This window comes from Phocoena sinus, chromosome 3 (genome assembly GCF_008692025.1).
Source record: "Phocoena sinus isolate mPhoSin1 chromosome 3, mPhoSin1.pri, whole genome shotgun sequence".
NCBI classification, from domain to species: Eukaryota; Metazoa; Chordata; class Mammalia; order Artiodactyla; family Phocoenidae; genus Phocoena; species Phocoena sinus.
This window is the reverse complement of record NC_045765.1, coordinates 149075359-149090243: the sequence shown is the minus strand read 5'-3', so window position 1 is coordinate 149090243 and position 14885 is coordinate 149075359. Positions and strand designations below refer to the sequence as shown.

The 14885-nt window shown below is 39.1% G+C and overlaps 1 pseudogene; it reads left to right on the top strand.

Moving 5' to 3' along the window:
- The first annotated feature begins 1269 nt into the window (after positions 1-1269).
- On the top strand, positions 1270-7808 carry LOC116751124 (annotated as a pseudogene).
- The last annotated feature ends 7077 nt before the right edge of the window (positions 7809-14885 follow it).

Below are 14885 nucleotides of genomic sequence, written 5' to 3'. Positions count from 1 at the left end.
ATAGCCAAGTTTTTGCTTTCTGTACAATTTCCCTTTCCACAACTCCAATCTCCTCAAACTCAACACATCTAAAGCTAGACCAGTTTTCTTAAATGCTCACTGATCACTGCTTTCAGCCACTGTACAGTACCACCTGAGATGCACAACTACAAACACAATCAGAGGTCATCTCCTAACTACGTATTATGAGGGTAAGTTTATTATCTCTCCAGAAATTAACACTATTTCAAGCTTATACTAGGAGTCCATTAAATGGAGAAGTATTAAATGTGTGAAAGAGGAGAAATGGAGGAAGGTGGTCCCACACAATGCCTAAGCAGTGATGGGAATAAAGTGAAGTCACGATTAAGAGAAATAAGAGGCTCTTATTTCTCTTATTCAGAAAGAGGCTCTGAAGGAGTTCAGGGAGACAGAACACATGCACATACGAAAGAACAACCATGTGAAGACACCCTGAGAAGGCGCCATCTATAAGCCCAGGAGAGAGACCTGGACCAGACCCTTCCTGTACAGCCCTCAGTGGAAACCAACCAACTTTGATCTTGAACTTTTAGCCGCCAGAATGGTGAGAAAATAAATTTCTGTGGTTTAAGCCAGGGGTCCCCAACCCCTGGGCCATGGACCCGTAGTGGTCCACGGCCTGTTAGGAATCGGGTGACACAGCAGCAGGTGAGGGGCCGGCAAGCAAGCAAAGCTTCATCTGCCGCTCCCCATCTTTGGAAAAACTACCTCACATTACCACCTGAACCATACCCTCCCCTGCCCCACCTGTGGAAAACTGTCTTCCACGAAACCTGTCCCTGGTGCCAAAAATGGTTGGGGACCACTAGTTTAAGCCATACAATCTGTGGCATTTTGTTAGATTAGCCCTAGCAGACTAATGCAGGTTTTATCAGGTAATATTAGTATATGCAGATATTAGGATACGGCATTTAGTATGTCTAGGGGAGAACATTACATCTATAAAATTTTAAAAGCTGGATCTTCTCCTTGAAGAGTAGAATAGAGTTCAGTCTTAAGCCTGTATACATAATCTTGAAGAGGAAAAGCTATCTGAGGAGAGGTGTCTGTTTTCCATCAAGATTTAAATGCAATTATAATAAAACCATGTTTGTTTGCACTAGAGTTAGATGTTTAAACAAGTCAATAAATTTTTGGAAACAGGAAGGAAAGATGCTTTGTTTACTTTCATTTCCACATGATTTTAGTACTGACAAAGAGTGACAGAGCGATAGCCTCAGAGACCACTAAAACCATTTCATTCACAAAATGGGTGCTTTACGAATAAGTCCTCTGCAGACTGCTCCTCTGTCAGGGGTGCGGCTCAGGGTTCAGCAGATGGCCACTGGAGTTTGCAAGCATCTGCTCACTCTCTCTCCTCCTGTCAGTACAGAACCCACTAAAGATAAAGGCTTTCATATAATAATGTTATCTGCTCACCAAGACCATGTTATATCTGGCAAGGACCAGGAAATTGGGTAGTTTTGATGAATGGGATTAAAATAGAGTCAATGTATGAAAACATTTTCACTGAATAATAGAGGCTGTATTCTACAAGAGAGAGTAGCAAATGTAAGCTCATGAACTGACTGATGTTTGAACTGAACTAAAGTAACTCGCAAGTTAAAACACATTTGCATTTACAAAATGAGTTCCGATTTTTAAAAATTCCGAACCTGAAAAAACCTTAACTTTGTAGTATGTGATTTTTCATATGAAAAACAATCAGACTGAAAATATTAAGCATCTGCTTGGCTCATGGTAAGTAGTTAGTTGTTAGGGTTGGCAACAGTAGAAATAGGATTTCTGCCTCTTGGGACTTCAAACGTTTTAAAACAAGAGACATAGCAAAAAGTAAGAGTAACATAAGAAAAGCATTTATAAATTACCCCTGAGTGGTCTACCCAGTCAGGTGTAAAGATGGTGAGCTAAAAAGTCTCATGGAATAGAAAACAGGTGAATTCTGAGGGACTGGTTGTGACAGGGATGTAGGAAATAGTAGGCATCATTCATTGTGAAAGTATTGTTAAAAGAAGAATGCAGTCAGAATTCCAGGGGTGAGTTCAGACACACTGAAGAGACTAGCCTAGTGGCTTTCAATTCTTTTTAAGACATCTACTGGAATATGTTTTATTACATTTCACCTTGCTTTAATTTCAAATTTACAGATAAGTTGCTTCATGCTCTTCTCACACTCACCAGTTGTGACAGTTTTCTTTTTTTACTTTAAAATTCTCTCTTTCTCCCTGTCTCTGAATGTATGGGGCTCTCTCCTGACATATCTCCATGATTCTTACAGCACTTCTTTAATGTCTGGCAGTACAGGATGGCCCAAGCATGCATCTCACTTTTTCTGGCTCAGCCCTATTACTGGCTACACTCCTTGTTCCCTTTATATGGACAACAGTTCTTCAAAAAAAAAAAACTGGGCACCAGGTATATTCATACCTTCTACGGCTTACCAGTGAACAGAAGTCGAAAATGTGCATATCTCTGTATCTATCTACTGATCTGAAGAGCTCTTATTGGTGTCTCTAATTTTATCCAACACATCAGTATACCTTCTAGATATTTTTTTCTTTTTAATAGTTTTAACTCCCTTCCAAAAAGGGAGAAATCTGGTCCTCATTACACATTTGCTCAAACTTAGCAAACAGAAGATATTTCAAAATTGGTAACTTATACCACTAAACAACAAATAAAAAGGAAACCTACGGGCTTCCCTGGTGTCGCAGTGGTTGGGAGTCCGCCTGCCGATGCAGGGGACACGGGTTCGTGCCCCGGTCCGGGAGGATCCCACATGCCACAGAGCGGCTGGGCCCGTGAGCCATGGCTGCTGGGCCTGCGTGTGCAGAGCCTGTGCTCCGCAACGGGAGAGGCCACAACAGTGAGAGGCCCGCGTATCGCAAAAAAATAAAAAAAAAAAGGAAACCTACTAACTAGAGTTCAGTATCTATTTACCTTTCTTTTTTATTTCATTGAAATAAAATTTAATTAGAGTGAAATAAGCAAAGCTTAAATGTATAATTTAATGAGTTTTGACAAATGCATATATTGTGAAGGCAGAACATTTCCATCGCCTCAGAAAGTTAATATGTGGCTGTCTTTCATCAATACCTTCACCCTCCACAGGGGTAAACAATGTTGTTATAACTGTTTTTTTCCATCATGGATTGGTTTTGCCTGTTTTAGAATATATTACAAACGGAATCATACAGCATATAATTTTTTGAATTGGGTTCATTTGCCAACATTTTTTGTGAGAAGCATCTATTTTTTTTTTTTTTTTTTTTTGCAGTACACGGGCCTCTCACTGCTGTGGCCTCTCCCGTTGCAGAGCACAGGCTCCGGACGCGTAGGCTCAGCGGCCATGGCTCACGGGCCCAGCCGCCCCGCGGCATGCGGAATCCTCCCGGACCGGGGCACGAACCCGCATCCCCTGCATCAGCAGGCGGACTCTCAACCACTGCGCCACCAGGGAAGCCCAGAAGCATCTATTTTTATATGTATTAGTAGTTTGTTCATTTTTATTGATGAGTAGTATTTTGGTATATGACTTTACCACAAAATATTCATGCATTTTCCTATGAACAGACAGCAGGGCCACTTCTCGTTTTTGACTCTTGTATAAAGCATCTCTGGACATTCTTGCAGCAGACTATTTGTAGACATGGAATTTCATTGATCTTGGGTAAATATCTAGGGTAGAATTTCAGAGACAGATATATACCTTCATAATAAGCAACCAAACTTTCTTTTTTTAAAAGAGGGTGCATTATTTACATTATCATCAGCATGTAAGAGAACTAGTTGTTCTGAATCCTGACCAACATTTGGTGTTAATAGGCTTTTAAATTTTAGCCATTCTAGTGAATATCTATAAATTTGACTTCAATTAAAGTTTTCCTTATGAATAATGTTGAACTTTTTTCTCATGTTTATTACACACTTGTACATCTTTGTGAAGTATCCAAGTTTTTTACCCATCGTTTTAGATTGTCCTTTTATTGTTGAGTCTTAAGAGTACTTTATATATTTTTTATACAGGGCTTTTGTCAACTATAAATTTTGCTTGTGTATTTTATTAAGTTTCCTATTTGGATAAAGTCTGATTTTAATGAAGTCAAATTTATCATGTTTTCTCTTTCTTATTATCCCTTTCTATGTTCTATGAAAGCTTTGTCTACCTCAGAGTGCATAAAGAATGTACTACTGTTTTTTCTAAACTTTTAGGGTTTTAACTGTTACATTTTAGTTTTGCTCCATCTCAAATGAATGTTTTTATATGCTATTAGGTGGGATTAAGGTTTATTTATTCCCTATGTGTATCCAGTTGTTGCAGGATTATTTGCTTAAAAGAATTTACCTGCCCACTGAAATGCTTTGGCACCTTTGTCAAAAATTAAAATAATTTTGTATGGAAACACAAAAGACCATGAATAGCAAAAGCAAACCTTAGAAAGAAAAACGGAGCTGGAGGTATCAGACTCCCTGACTTCAGACAAAGCTACAGTAATCAAGACAGTATGGTACTGGCACAAAAACAGAAATATAGATCCATGGAACAGGATAGAAAGCCCAGAGATAAACCCACACATATATGGTCACCTTATCTTTGATAAAGGAAGCAAGAATATATAATGGAGAATAGACAGCCTCTTCAATAAGTGGTGCTGGGAAAACTGGACGGCTACATATAAAAGAATGAAATTAGAACACTCCCTAACACCATACACAAAAATAAAGCCAAAATGGATTAAAGACCTAAATGTAAGGCCAGACAGTATAAAACTCTTAGAGGAAAACATAGGCAGAACACTGTATGACATAAATCACAGCAACATCCTTTTTGACCCACCTCCTAGAGAAATGAAAATAAAAACAAAAATAAACAAATGGGACCTAATGAAACTTCAAAGCTTTTGCACAGCAAAGGAAACCATAAACAAGACGGAAAGACAACCCTCAGAATGGGAGAAAATATTTGTAAATGAAGCAACTGACAAAGGATTAAATCTCCAAAATATACAAGCAGCTCATGCAGCTCAATATCATAAAACAAACAACCCAAAAATGGGCAGAAGACTTAAATAGACACTTCTCCAAAGAAGATACACAGATTGCCAACAAACACATGAAAGGATGCTCAACATCACTAATCATTAGAGAAATACAAATCAAAACTACAATGAGGTATCACCTCACACTGGTCAGAATGGCTGTCATCAAAAAAAGTCTACATCAATAAATGCTGGAGAGGGTGTGGAGAAAAGGGAACCCTTTTGCACTGTTGGTGGGAATGTAAATTGATACAGCCACTATGGAGAACAGTATGGAGGTTCCTTAAAAAACTACACATAGAACTACCATATGACCCAGCAATCCCACCACTGGGCATATATCCTGAGAAAACCATAATTCAAAAAGAGACATGTACCACAATGTTCATTGCAGCTCTATTTACAATAGCCAGGACATGGAAGCAACCTAAGTGTCCACCGACAGATGAATGGATAAAGATGTGGCACATATACAGAATGGAATATTACTCAGCCATAAAAAGAAACAAAATTGAGTTATTTGTAGTGAGGTGGATGGACCTAGTGTCTGTTATACAGAGTGAAGTAAGTCAGAAAGAGAAAAACAAATACTGTAGGCTAATGCAGATATATAGAATCTTAAAAAAAAAAGTTCTGATGAATCTAGGGGCAGGACAGGAATAAAGACGTAGATGTAGAGAATGGACTTGAGGACACAGGGAGGGGGAAAGGTAAGCTGGGACAAAGTGAGAGAGTAGCATTGACATACATACACTACCAAATGTAAAATAGATAGCTAGCAGGAAGCAGCTGCATCGCACAGGGAGATCAGCTCAGTGCTTTGTGACCACCTAGAGGGTCAGATAGGGAGGGTGGGAGGGAGACGCAAGAGGGAGGAGATATGGGGATATATGTATACGTATAGCTGATTCACTTTGTTATACAGCAGAAACTAACAAAACATTGCAAAGCAATTATACTCCAATAAAGATGTTAAAAAATAATAAAATGGAAAAAAATATTTTTTAATTAAATTAATTTATAAGTGTTTGTCTATTCCTGGATTATTCTCTATTGATTTATTCTGTTCTCATCCAATAACACACTATCTTCATTATGTAGTTATGTTATAATTTAAGTTTCTCAACTTTTGTACATCTGAATGTGTCTTCCTTATGCTTTCATTTTCTAAGAATGTGTCCTGGCCTTTCTCTTGGTTTCCCTGCCCACCCCCCTTTTAATTAGACTGTTCTTCACATCATTATTCCTCTAGGTACAATATGTCCTTTTTCTGTAGTGATTTCAATATTTTTCCCTTAGCCTCTGGTTTGCTGTACTTTACGTGGTTTTCTTTTTACTTATCCTTCTGGCAGTTCACTGATCTTCTTTCATCTACAAATTTAATCTTTTCACCAAATTCTAAGAATTACTGGTGTTAATTTTTCCATTGTGTTTCTCACCCTTTCTTTCAGTCCTCTCATTCTACATTTGAGAGATGTGTATGTTAGACTGATATTATCACAAAGGTCATGGATGCATGTTATTTTTCTCTCTCCCGCTCTCTTTTTCACTTTTTACTTCTGTATTTGATTTTCAGATGAGGTCATTTCTTTTGACCTATTTTCAAGAACAAGGATTATTTATTCTTGCAGCTTCTAACTGGATTGTCATAATCTAGTGAACCATGTTGAGCTTTTCACTTCTACTATTTTCATTTTTAAAACAGGTTTTAGAGTAAATGTTTTTGGTTGCTCTAAAAATAAGAAGCACATCAACAAGGAAAGAAAAAAATGTCTTTCCACAAGGGTCTGTGCTGTATTCTAGGCGTCTTCAGGGCCCCAGGCTCAGGCTGGAACCCGGGTCTCTTCACCCGAGTGCGAGGAGGGGGCTAAATTTTGTCCACAGGTCTCAGGACAGTCTTTCCTAGGCTGGGGGCTGAGGCTACAGAGCTTGCAACTGCCAACTGCTAACCCCTGCCTTTTAAGGGATCAGTGGATTGTTGCTGAAAAAGCATGCAGTCCATAATCCAGTCAGACTTCTAGGCGGAAACTTCTAGGCGGCACTTACTATTTTAACACGTCAAGCAGGAAGCAGAGGACTAAGGACAATGATAAATCCAAGGAGAGGACCCTTGAAGATGATGAAGAGGAGGGAAGGCTCAAGGATAGGAAGGAAGTACCGGGAGCATCTACTCACCTTGTTTGTCATCGCTGTCCTCATGAGCTGGCTGATCTCGCCCAGCACTAGCAGGGGTACCATTTCCTGGACCAACTTTGTCCACGAGATGCTGGCCAGGAGCCACGTACAGAAGGTCCAGGTGGTGCCCCACAGTGATGTGGTGGAAGTCTATCTGCACGCCAGAGCCGTGGTGTTTGGGTGGCCTCGGCTGGCCTTGATGCACAGAATGCAGGTTTCAAATACTGATATATTTGAGAGAAGCTTCCAGCAGCTGAAGATGAGCTGAATATCAAAGGCAACGTCAGGATCCCAGTTTCCTATAGGCTTAGGGGCTTCTTTGGAAATGCCCTCTCTGCCTTGGGGATGACAGCAGGGGGCTCAGCCACCCTGTGGTATGTTTGGCGTCTGGCTAGGAAGACTGGAAGTGAAGGAGGAATCAGTGCTTTCAATCGGATTAAAATGGCTCCTCGCGCGATTGCGGACGCCACAAACATGGGAAAAGCAGTCAGCCCTTGTTGCCGGGCCAGCCGTGGCGGGAAGGCACTGCGAGCAAAGGCGATGGTGCCGGCGGCACTGGTGCTGTTCTTGTGATGAGCCGCCCGGAGTCAGTGGAAAGAGGCCTCCGCCCAGGGCCCCACACAGTGCACACCGACGAAATTCACACGGTGGGCAAGAAGCACTCTACCAACACGTCCTGCTTCTCCAGCACCAAGGATGAGCAGATGCCCAAATACCTTCCGGTGGAAATGCATGAACTGGGCACTCCCGACCACGTCGTCGTCCAGACGTACACCGAACTCACACGTTGCACAACGTTCTGCTGGGGCCCAGCTCCAGCGTGTGGAGCGGTGTGGCCACACCCACGTCTTTGAGGAGTCTGCGTGGAAGCCGTGCTGCGTGGGAAGCCGTGCGCATGTCCAGTTCGCCGCAGCCGCCGCTGAGAGCGTCATTGCCACGACTACGCCAAGAGCAAGCTCCTCTCCAAGGAAGAGCAGAAGGGGGTTGCGTTTCTGAGTCAGGCAGTGCTTTTGTCTGCAGGCTGCTGGAGCACATGGAGGCGGAGAGGAAGATCTCCATCACGCCAGGGACAAACGCTCCACTAGGCTTTTCTCAGACTCTCCCCAAGAGACCAGCGCCTCTTCACCATGAGCCGCTTTTGGAGCCGATGTGCGTGGCCCTGGGCGGCCGTCCCCCTCGGGAGACCACCTCTTTTAACAAGGTCACTTCTGGCGCAGGAGACCCGCAGCTACTACTATAGAGCTTGCAGGGGGTAGGGTGGGAGAACCAGCCACGGGGGTCCAGACTTGCTGGGGCTTACTTGCCCCTCAGTGGGTCATTATTACCACCAAAAGCCTCCAGGACTCACTTCCCTCCAGAGAACAGAGGTGATAAATGTGAGGGGCACTTGGGCCTTTCTTCTTCTAGTCAGGGTCTAAGGGTGTCTTTCTGCAATCCATCATCCTAATGTGTCCTGGGTCCCAGGAATTGGGAGGGAAATAGGGGTAGGTTCTTAGTACTTGATCTTGTCATTGGCCTTAGTGTAAAGACATAATTTTATTGTCATGAATTTAGATATAAATGTAATGTGTTAAAAGAAGACAAGACACCCATAGGCAAGTAGCCATAAACAATTGGAAATACACACTTTGCATTCATTCATGAGCAGGGAAAGTATGAAGACTGAGAAATAAAACGTGAAGAACTCAGACGTTTAATGAGTAAGAGAAGAAAGCAGAACTGGCTTCCAGGAAGTCAAGGAAAATGTGGGCTTGGAAACAACTATTAGTCTTGTGATTTGTGAATCCCTGATAGTTTTGATAGTTCAGAGTAAGGAATTTGGAAGATGGGGGAGTTAAGGAAAGAATAAAGAGCATGGAAATGCAGTGATTGTGAGATATTAATCCTTAGATATTAGTCATTTAAAAGGAGGGTTGTAGTTTAAACATAAAATGACAGCATCAGGGTTGAGTCATTATCTCTGTGTTAGTTGATTATTTACCTGTTTGATGAAATTTAAAGTCACAAAGGAGAATCAGAAATGAAGCATACAGGGCTCAGTTTGGGCTATAACTGAAAACTTAAGTAGAGAAATTAGTTTTTGGAAGTAGTGCAAATGCTTTTTGGCCTGAGGCTAGAGAGTAGGAAAAAGGAGCTACCAAAGTAGAGAATGAGGACAGACATCACTTTAGATAACTTTGATTTCTCAATAAATTAATATCAGTGAATATGAAACTAAGAAAAGTGGAAAAGTTTTGGAACACATATTGTGGAAGTACAGCCAAAGATGATGGAAGTATTTTCAAAATCTTTTAGGGCCTAATAGATCTTAGTATCATTCACATAGTAAGAGCTCAAAATGTTGATATATGATATTCATTAGATAAGCATTCTGTTTAAATAAGAACAAAACTAGACCAGCTAATGAATTATCCATAATAAAGAAAGCCGTCCTAGAGGAGAACAGATTTCCATCCTTCTTCCTCCTAATTCTACACTGATGATTTTTAAAACATGCTTACACATAAGTTTATCATCACTTATTATCCAAAGTGATTTTTAAAATCATTTCACTTGAGCATAGTTCCTGCAGAATATATTTTCCTTAATTCCCCTACAACTTTCTTTTTCTTTTCTTGATTATTAGCTTTTTATTAAGATCCAAATATATATAGCATATGAGGTAAACAAAGTTTAAAGAAATCACCATTCCAATAAAGCATTCTTTTAAAGTCTAACATTCATAAATACAGAATACTGATAGATTATGCATTCTAGTAATGATGGACAATATATATAAGTAAAAAACTCTGTACCAACAATCTAGGTTTGTATAATTAAGATATTGTATAAATTCAATTCTGCAAAATTTCTTCAAATAAAGGTGTTATAAGCAGTCAGTTGTGACAGAGGCATCATCCTTTGTATCAGACCACACAAAGATATCCCAGAATGATATCAACTTAAGTGTACATAAATTTTTTGTAGTCCTTTGAATGTGTAAAGCTGAATCTATGCAAAATGTTCCTCTTCTGCTTAAGAGGATATGACTGTTACACAGATGTAGAGAACAAACGTATGGACACCAAGGGGGGAAAGTGGTGGGGGTGGGGGCGGTAATGGGATGAATTGGGAGATTGGGATTGACATGTATACACTAATATGTATATAATGGATAAACAATAAGAACCTGCTGTATAAAAAATAAAATTAAAAGAGGATGTGACTATTTTTAGGTGGTAATAGGACACGTGGATGACCACGGCACAGCCACGAAGAGTTGTAATTTACCCTTCATTTCTTGAGAACAAAGTCCCAGGGATTAAATTTTGAAGGATAAAATTAGTGGAAATCTTTAGAAGAAACAAACAAAAAAAACCCAGCTCAGCTAATGTTATAGTTAACATTGTTCACATTAGTCATTGGGATTGTTAACTGAGAACTTCAAATTAGTTCAATTGAACAACTAGACTTAGATTACATGTTTATCCTGATATTATAAAGCAAAAAATATGAAAATTATATTTCCCTAGTTTTTAATATTTCATTACCTTTCCTATAGGAGTTCCTCAATTTTTTTGCCAAATTCTCTATCCGCCCCCCCAAAAAAAATTCTGCTATAACATATATTAGAGTTTTTCTTTTTCCTGAATTTCCTTTTATATTTCTTTTTTTTTCTAAATTTTTTTAAAAAATTATTTATTTTAGTTATTTAGTTTTGGCTGTGCTGGGTCTTTGTTGCTGTGTGCGGGCTTTCTCTAGTTGCCGCGAGCGGGGGCTACTCTTCGTTGCGGTGTGCGGGTTTCTCATTGTCGTGGCTTCTCTTGTTGCAGAGCACGGGCTCTAGGTGTGCGGCTTCAGCAGTTGTGGCTCACAGGCCCTAGAGCACAGTCTCTGTAGTTGCGGCACATGGGCTTAGTTGCTTTGTGGCATGTGGGATTTTCCCGGACCAGGGCTCGAACCCGTGTCCCCAGCAATGGCAGGTGGATTCTTAACCACTGCACCACCAGGGAAGCCCTCCTTTTCTATTTCTTTCCTTTTTTTTCTTTTTCTTTCCTCCTACCTTCATTTTGTCTTTTCTTTCTTCCTTAGAGGACCATATTTTCCTCTTTAAATATATTTTCTTTATATTTTTTCCTCACCTCCAAACATTGTCTCTATTACCCATTTTAGCATATTGACTTTGTTACTATAACTTCATATTAAATGCTTATCTCAAATGTTAGGTGCTCTGGGACAATTTATATTTAACAGTGAGGCACTGAGAATCAGCTTAGAACTTCCTTCACTGCACACCAGCCACATCATTGATTGATTGGGTCAGGACCAAAAATAAAGAGAATTTTTGGTTGTATTTGCTTTCCAGAAAATAATAACTTCACCATTTGTTTTTATTATAATATAAGTTTGGTTGCTATCTTTCTAGATGTTGAACTAGAGAATGAGTGCTGGGCATCAAACTACTTAGATCAAATCATCTTAGCTGCTTGCTTTTTCATGGAGTTAGGAATGTGGGCCCTACCTAATTCTTTCCAATGGATTAGCAACAAAGACAACAAAAAAGGAGAACTTACTTATTTTCTTTGGTTATTGGTCCAAAATAAATGGTTTGCAGGCTTTCTCTGCCTTATAAACCTTTAGGTGGTAGCAAGTCATTTAGTTCAGTATAAATTGGCACATGGAATAAAACTGCAATTTTATTCCATGTGCCAAAATGGAAATGCAAAATCAGGGCTAGAAAGTTAGAAATAACATGAATGAGTAAATATGTAAATAAAGGGAGATGAGATATCTCAGTATAACCCAAAGAGGTCTTTTTTTTCCTCTTTGTAAGTTTGTACTTTGGGTGGTAGAATTAAGCTGCCTCACTCATTTCTTTTGATATGAATTCACTTATATTAAACTGAAGGACTTTGAGACTCACAAATGGATTTTTCCAAAAAGACTCCTCCGATTTACATCATGCACTCAGAGTTCAGTTCAGGATCAATGCTTTCATTAGTGGAGAGGCTCTATCACTTTCTGGAAGTAATAGTTCCTGGAATGGTAAAACATTTCACATTTGATATTGGTGGTAAACTAGAATTTATGCCTTATCCTGGTTGGCACTGAGAGCCCCATATTCCCTCTCCAGCCTGACTGTTGCCCTGACCAGAAAGAATATGTTTTCACTGTTTAGCCAAGTTACATCTGAGATGGTTGCCAGAGTTTAGGAAGCACTTATCTAGCCTTCTTCAGTTTCACACACAAAGAATGAGCGGGTAACATTTACTATGAATAAATCAATAAGACTGATGTACTAGAAATGCTGTTTGAAAAGGGCAGCAGCTTTCTAAAAGCTTTGGAAGCTAACTTTTAACTTTAGAGAGAGAGGTGAAAGTTGAAATTCAGATAGTGGGATTATAACCATTATCCTTTTTTATGTGTGTAAGAGGAACTGTAACTCACTGGGACTTACAGCAACAGTAAGAAATTTTCCAAGAGATGAAGAAGAATGATAATCACTCATTCGTGCTTCAAGACATTTTGTTCATTCTGTTTTTAAAAAAGCTATTTATTTTGTGCAGTGTCCATGTATTGGTCTGGAATTAGAGTAAACCTTAATATATGACAATGACTGTAATAGAGCTATGAGAGCAGAAACCATTCTTTATAATTTTGAAATGTGATTCTGTACAGAATCGACTTTCTTTAATAAAATCAGAATAAATAGTAGACATTTCTACCCCATAACATATTATTTCCTGATTAAATAATCACAAGGTACGTTTTGGTAAGGATATTTATGAAGCAATAATTTGTGACAGTGATGATATTTTTTGGTTTACAGCCCTTAAAGAGGTACTGGAATTTTGACTTCAAAAAGCATTTTGGGGAATGCAATGTTTGTAGCTATAAATAATAAGAAATTGCAGAATACAAAATAACACCTGTGGAACATTTTTGAAGTATTTTACAGGGAAATGATCTATTTCTAGAATCAATGAAATAGTGGTACTGCAGGTAACAGAGCTAATCCATTTTTAAAAATCATGTTTAGAAGATAAGGAGTATAGAGATACTGGTTGCTAAGGCTTACCACAGCTCCCCAAAAATGTTTATTCTTCTACATCAAACTTTGCAAGCGTTCCCCCAAAACTAGGCAAACAGCATTCGATTTCAGGCTGCTTTATTCCTTAAGCAGATAAGAGGTATATTTGAAGCCTCTCTGTTTCTTTGGTAGATTGATTTTCACCATAATTCTAAGGGCTTGAAAATGTATGTTTTATTTTCTGGTTTATTCCACACAGAAGAGGTAATAGTAACAGTTAGTAGAGAAAACAGGGTTTAAAAGTTAAGATACCTGGGTTTTTGTCACTTTTTAAAATGATATAAAAATTGCAGATGTGCTATATCTAAAGCATTATTTTAGATTCTGAAGAGATGGAACAAGTGCGGGGGTTGTGGAGAGTGTGATACATGATGAAAGTATGGTCTCTGTCCTTCCTCTAAGCATCTTACAGTATAAAGGAAAAATCAGATAAGTGCACACATCAGATGAGAGTAATTTAAATAGAGGACTACAGAGTATGGATTGAGAGGAGACAAAGCTAGGTTTTATGTTGCCATTTTGAATGCACTCATATGGCACAGGTATTTCTCCTGTGCATTAAGAATGCATAGAGTTAACTGGATATGATAAGATCAAATGAGTAAAGACTACTGTTTGTGTTGTACCAACAACTCTTTGTTTGAAGGAGAGGAAGGAGAGTAACTAGGGCAAAAGGTTCATATTATACTTGTATCAGGGAAATTGTCATGACGTTTCCAATTCAGAACCTCTGTTCTAGCAGCAAAGTTCCTTTTTTCTGCTACATAATTTATCATTCCCGTCTTTCACCATTTACAGAGCTGCTAATATTTTGTTTGAATCCTCCTAAACAATTCATTTTTCTCTCTCAGCTGGCATACTCAGCAAACAGAAACCTGGTGATTAGCAGAACGACAAACATTTTCTAACACATGCTCTTTGGGGACCTTATGACCTTCAAGAACATATTCCAAGGATCTTAATATATTTATTCCAGCAAATAAGGACCTCCCTAGAGGACACATTTGCTACCTTAACTTGAAGATATTCTCAATGTGGTTACACAGATATGAAAAATCTCTGTCATTCAAATTCTTACGGGAGAAGGGAGTTTTTACTAGTTGGAAACTCCCTAGCACATTTTTTTTCCCCGAAATGTAAGACTTTTTCATATAATGATTGTTGGTAACCAATGATCTTAGAAATGAAGCTACTGTGTTATAGCAGAACAATCTCTTTCTCTCTCTGACCCTCTCTTCTCTGTCAATTTCTCTTTCTCTCTGTCTAAAACCCAAAATTACTGTAGCTGCTAACAAAGATTAGTGAGGATCCAGATTCAAAACAGTGATCCCACTAAGAAGTCTTTCGAAAAAAATGAGAGATTGAAGAAAACAGTGAAAGAGAGATTGGAGTAGCACCCACTTAAAATCCACAAAACTTTGTGACTTGACTGGACAGCAGGGTCACTGAGAAGGACGAGTTTCTGGTTTGGTTAGGACAATTGTTGAGGGGGCTCCTGTTCATTATAGTACAGATTACCCAGAGGATGATCATTCTGAGAGGACAGATACATTTATTATTAGAGAAAATGTGTGTGAGGA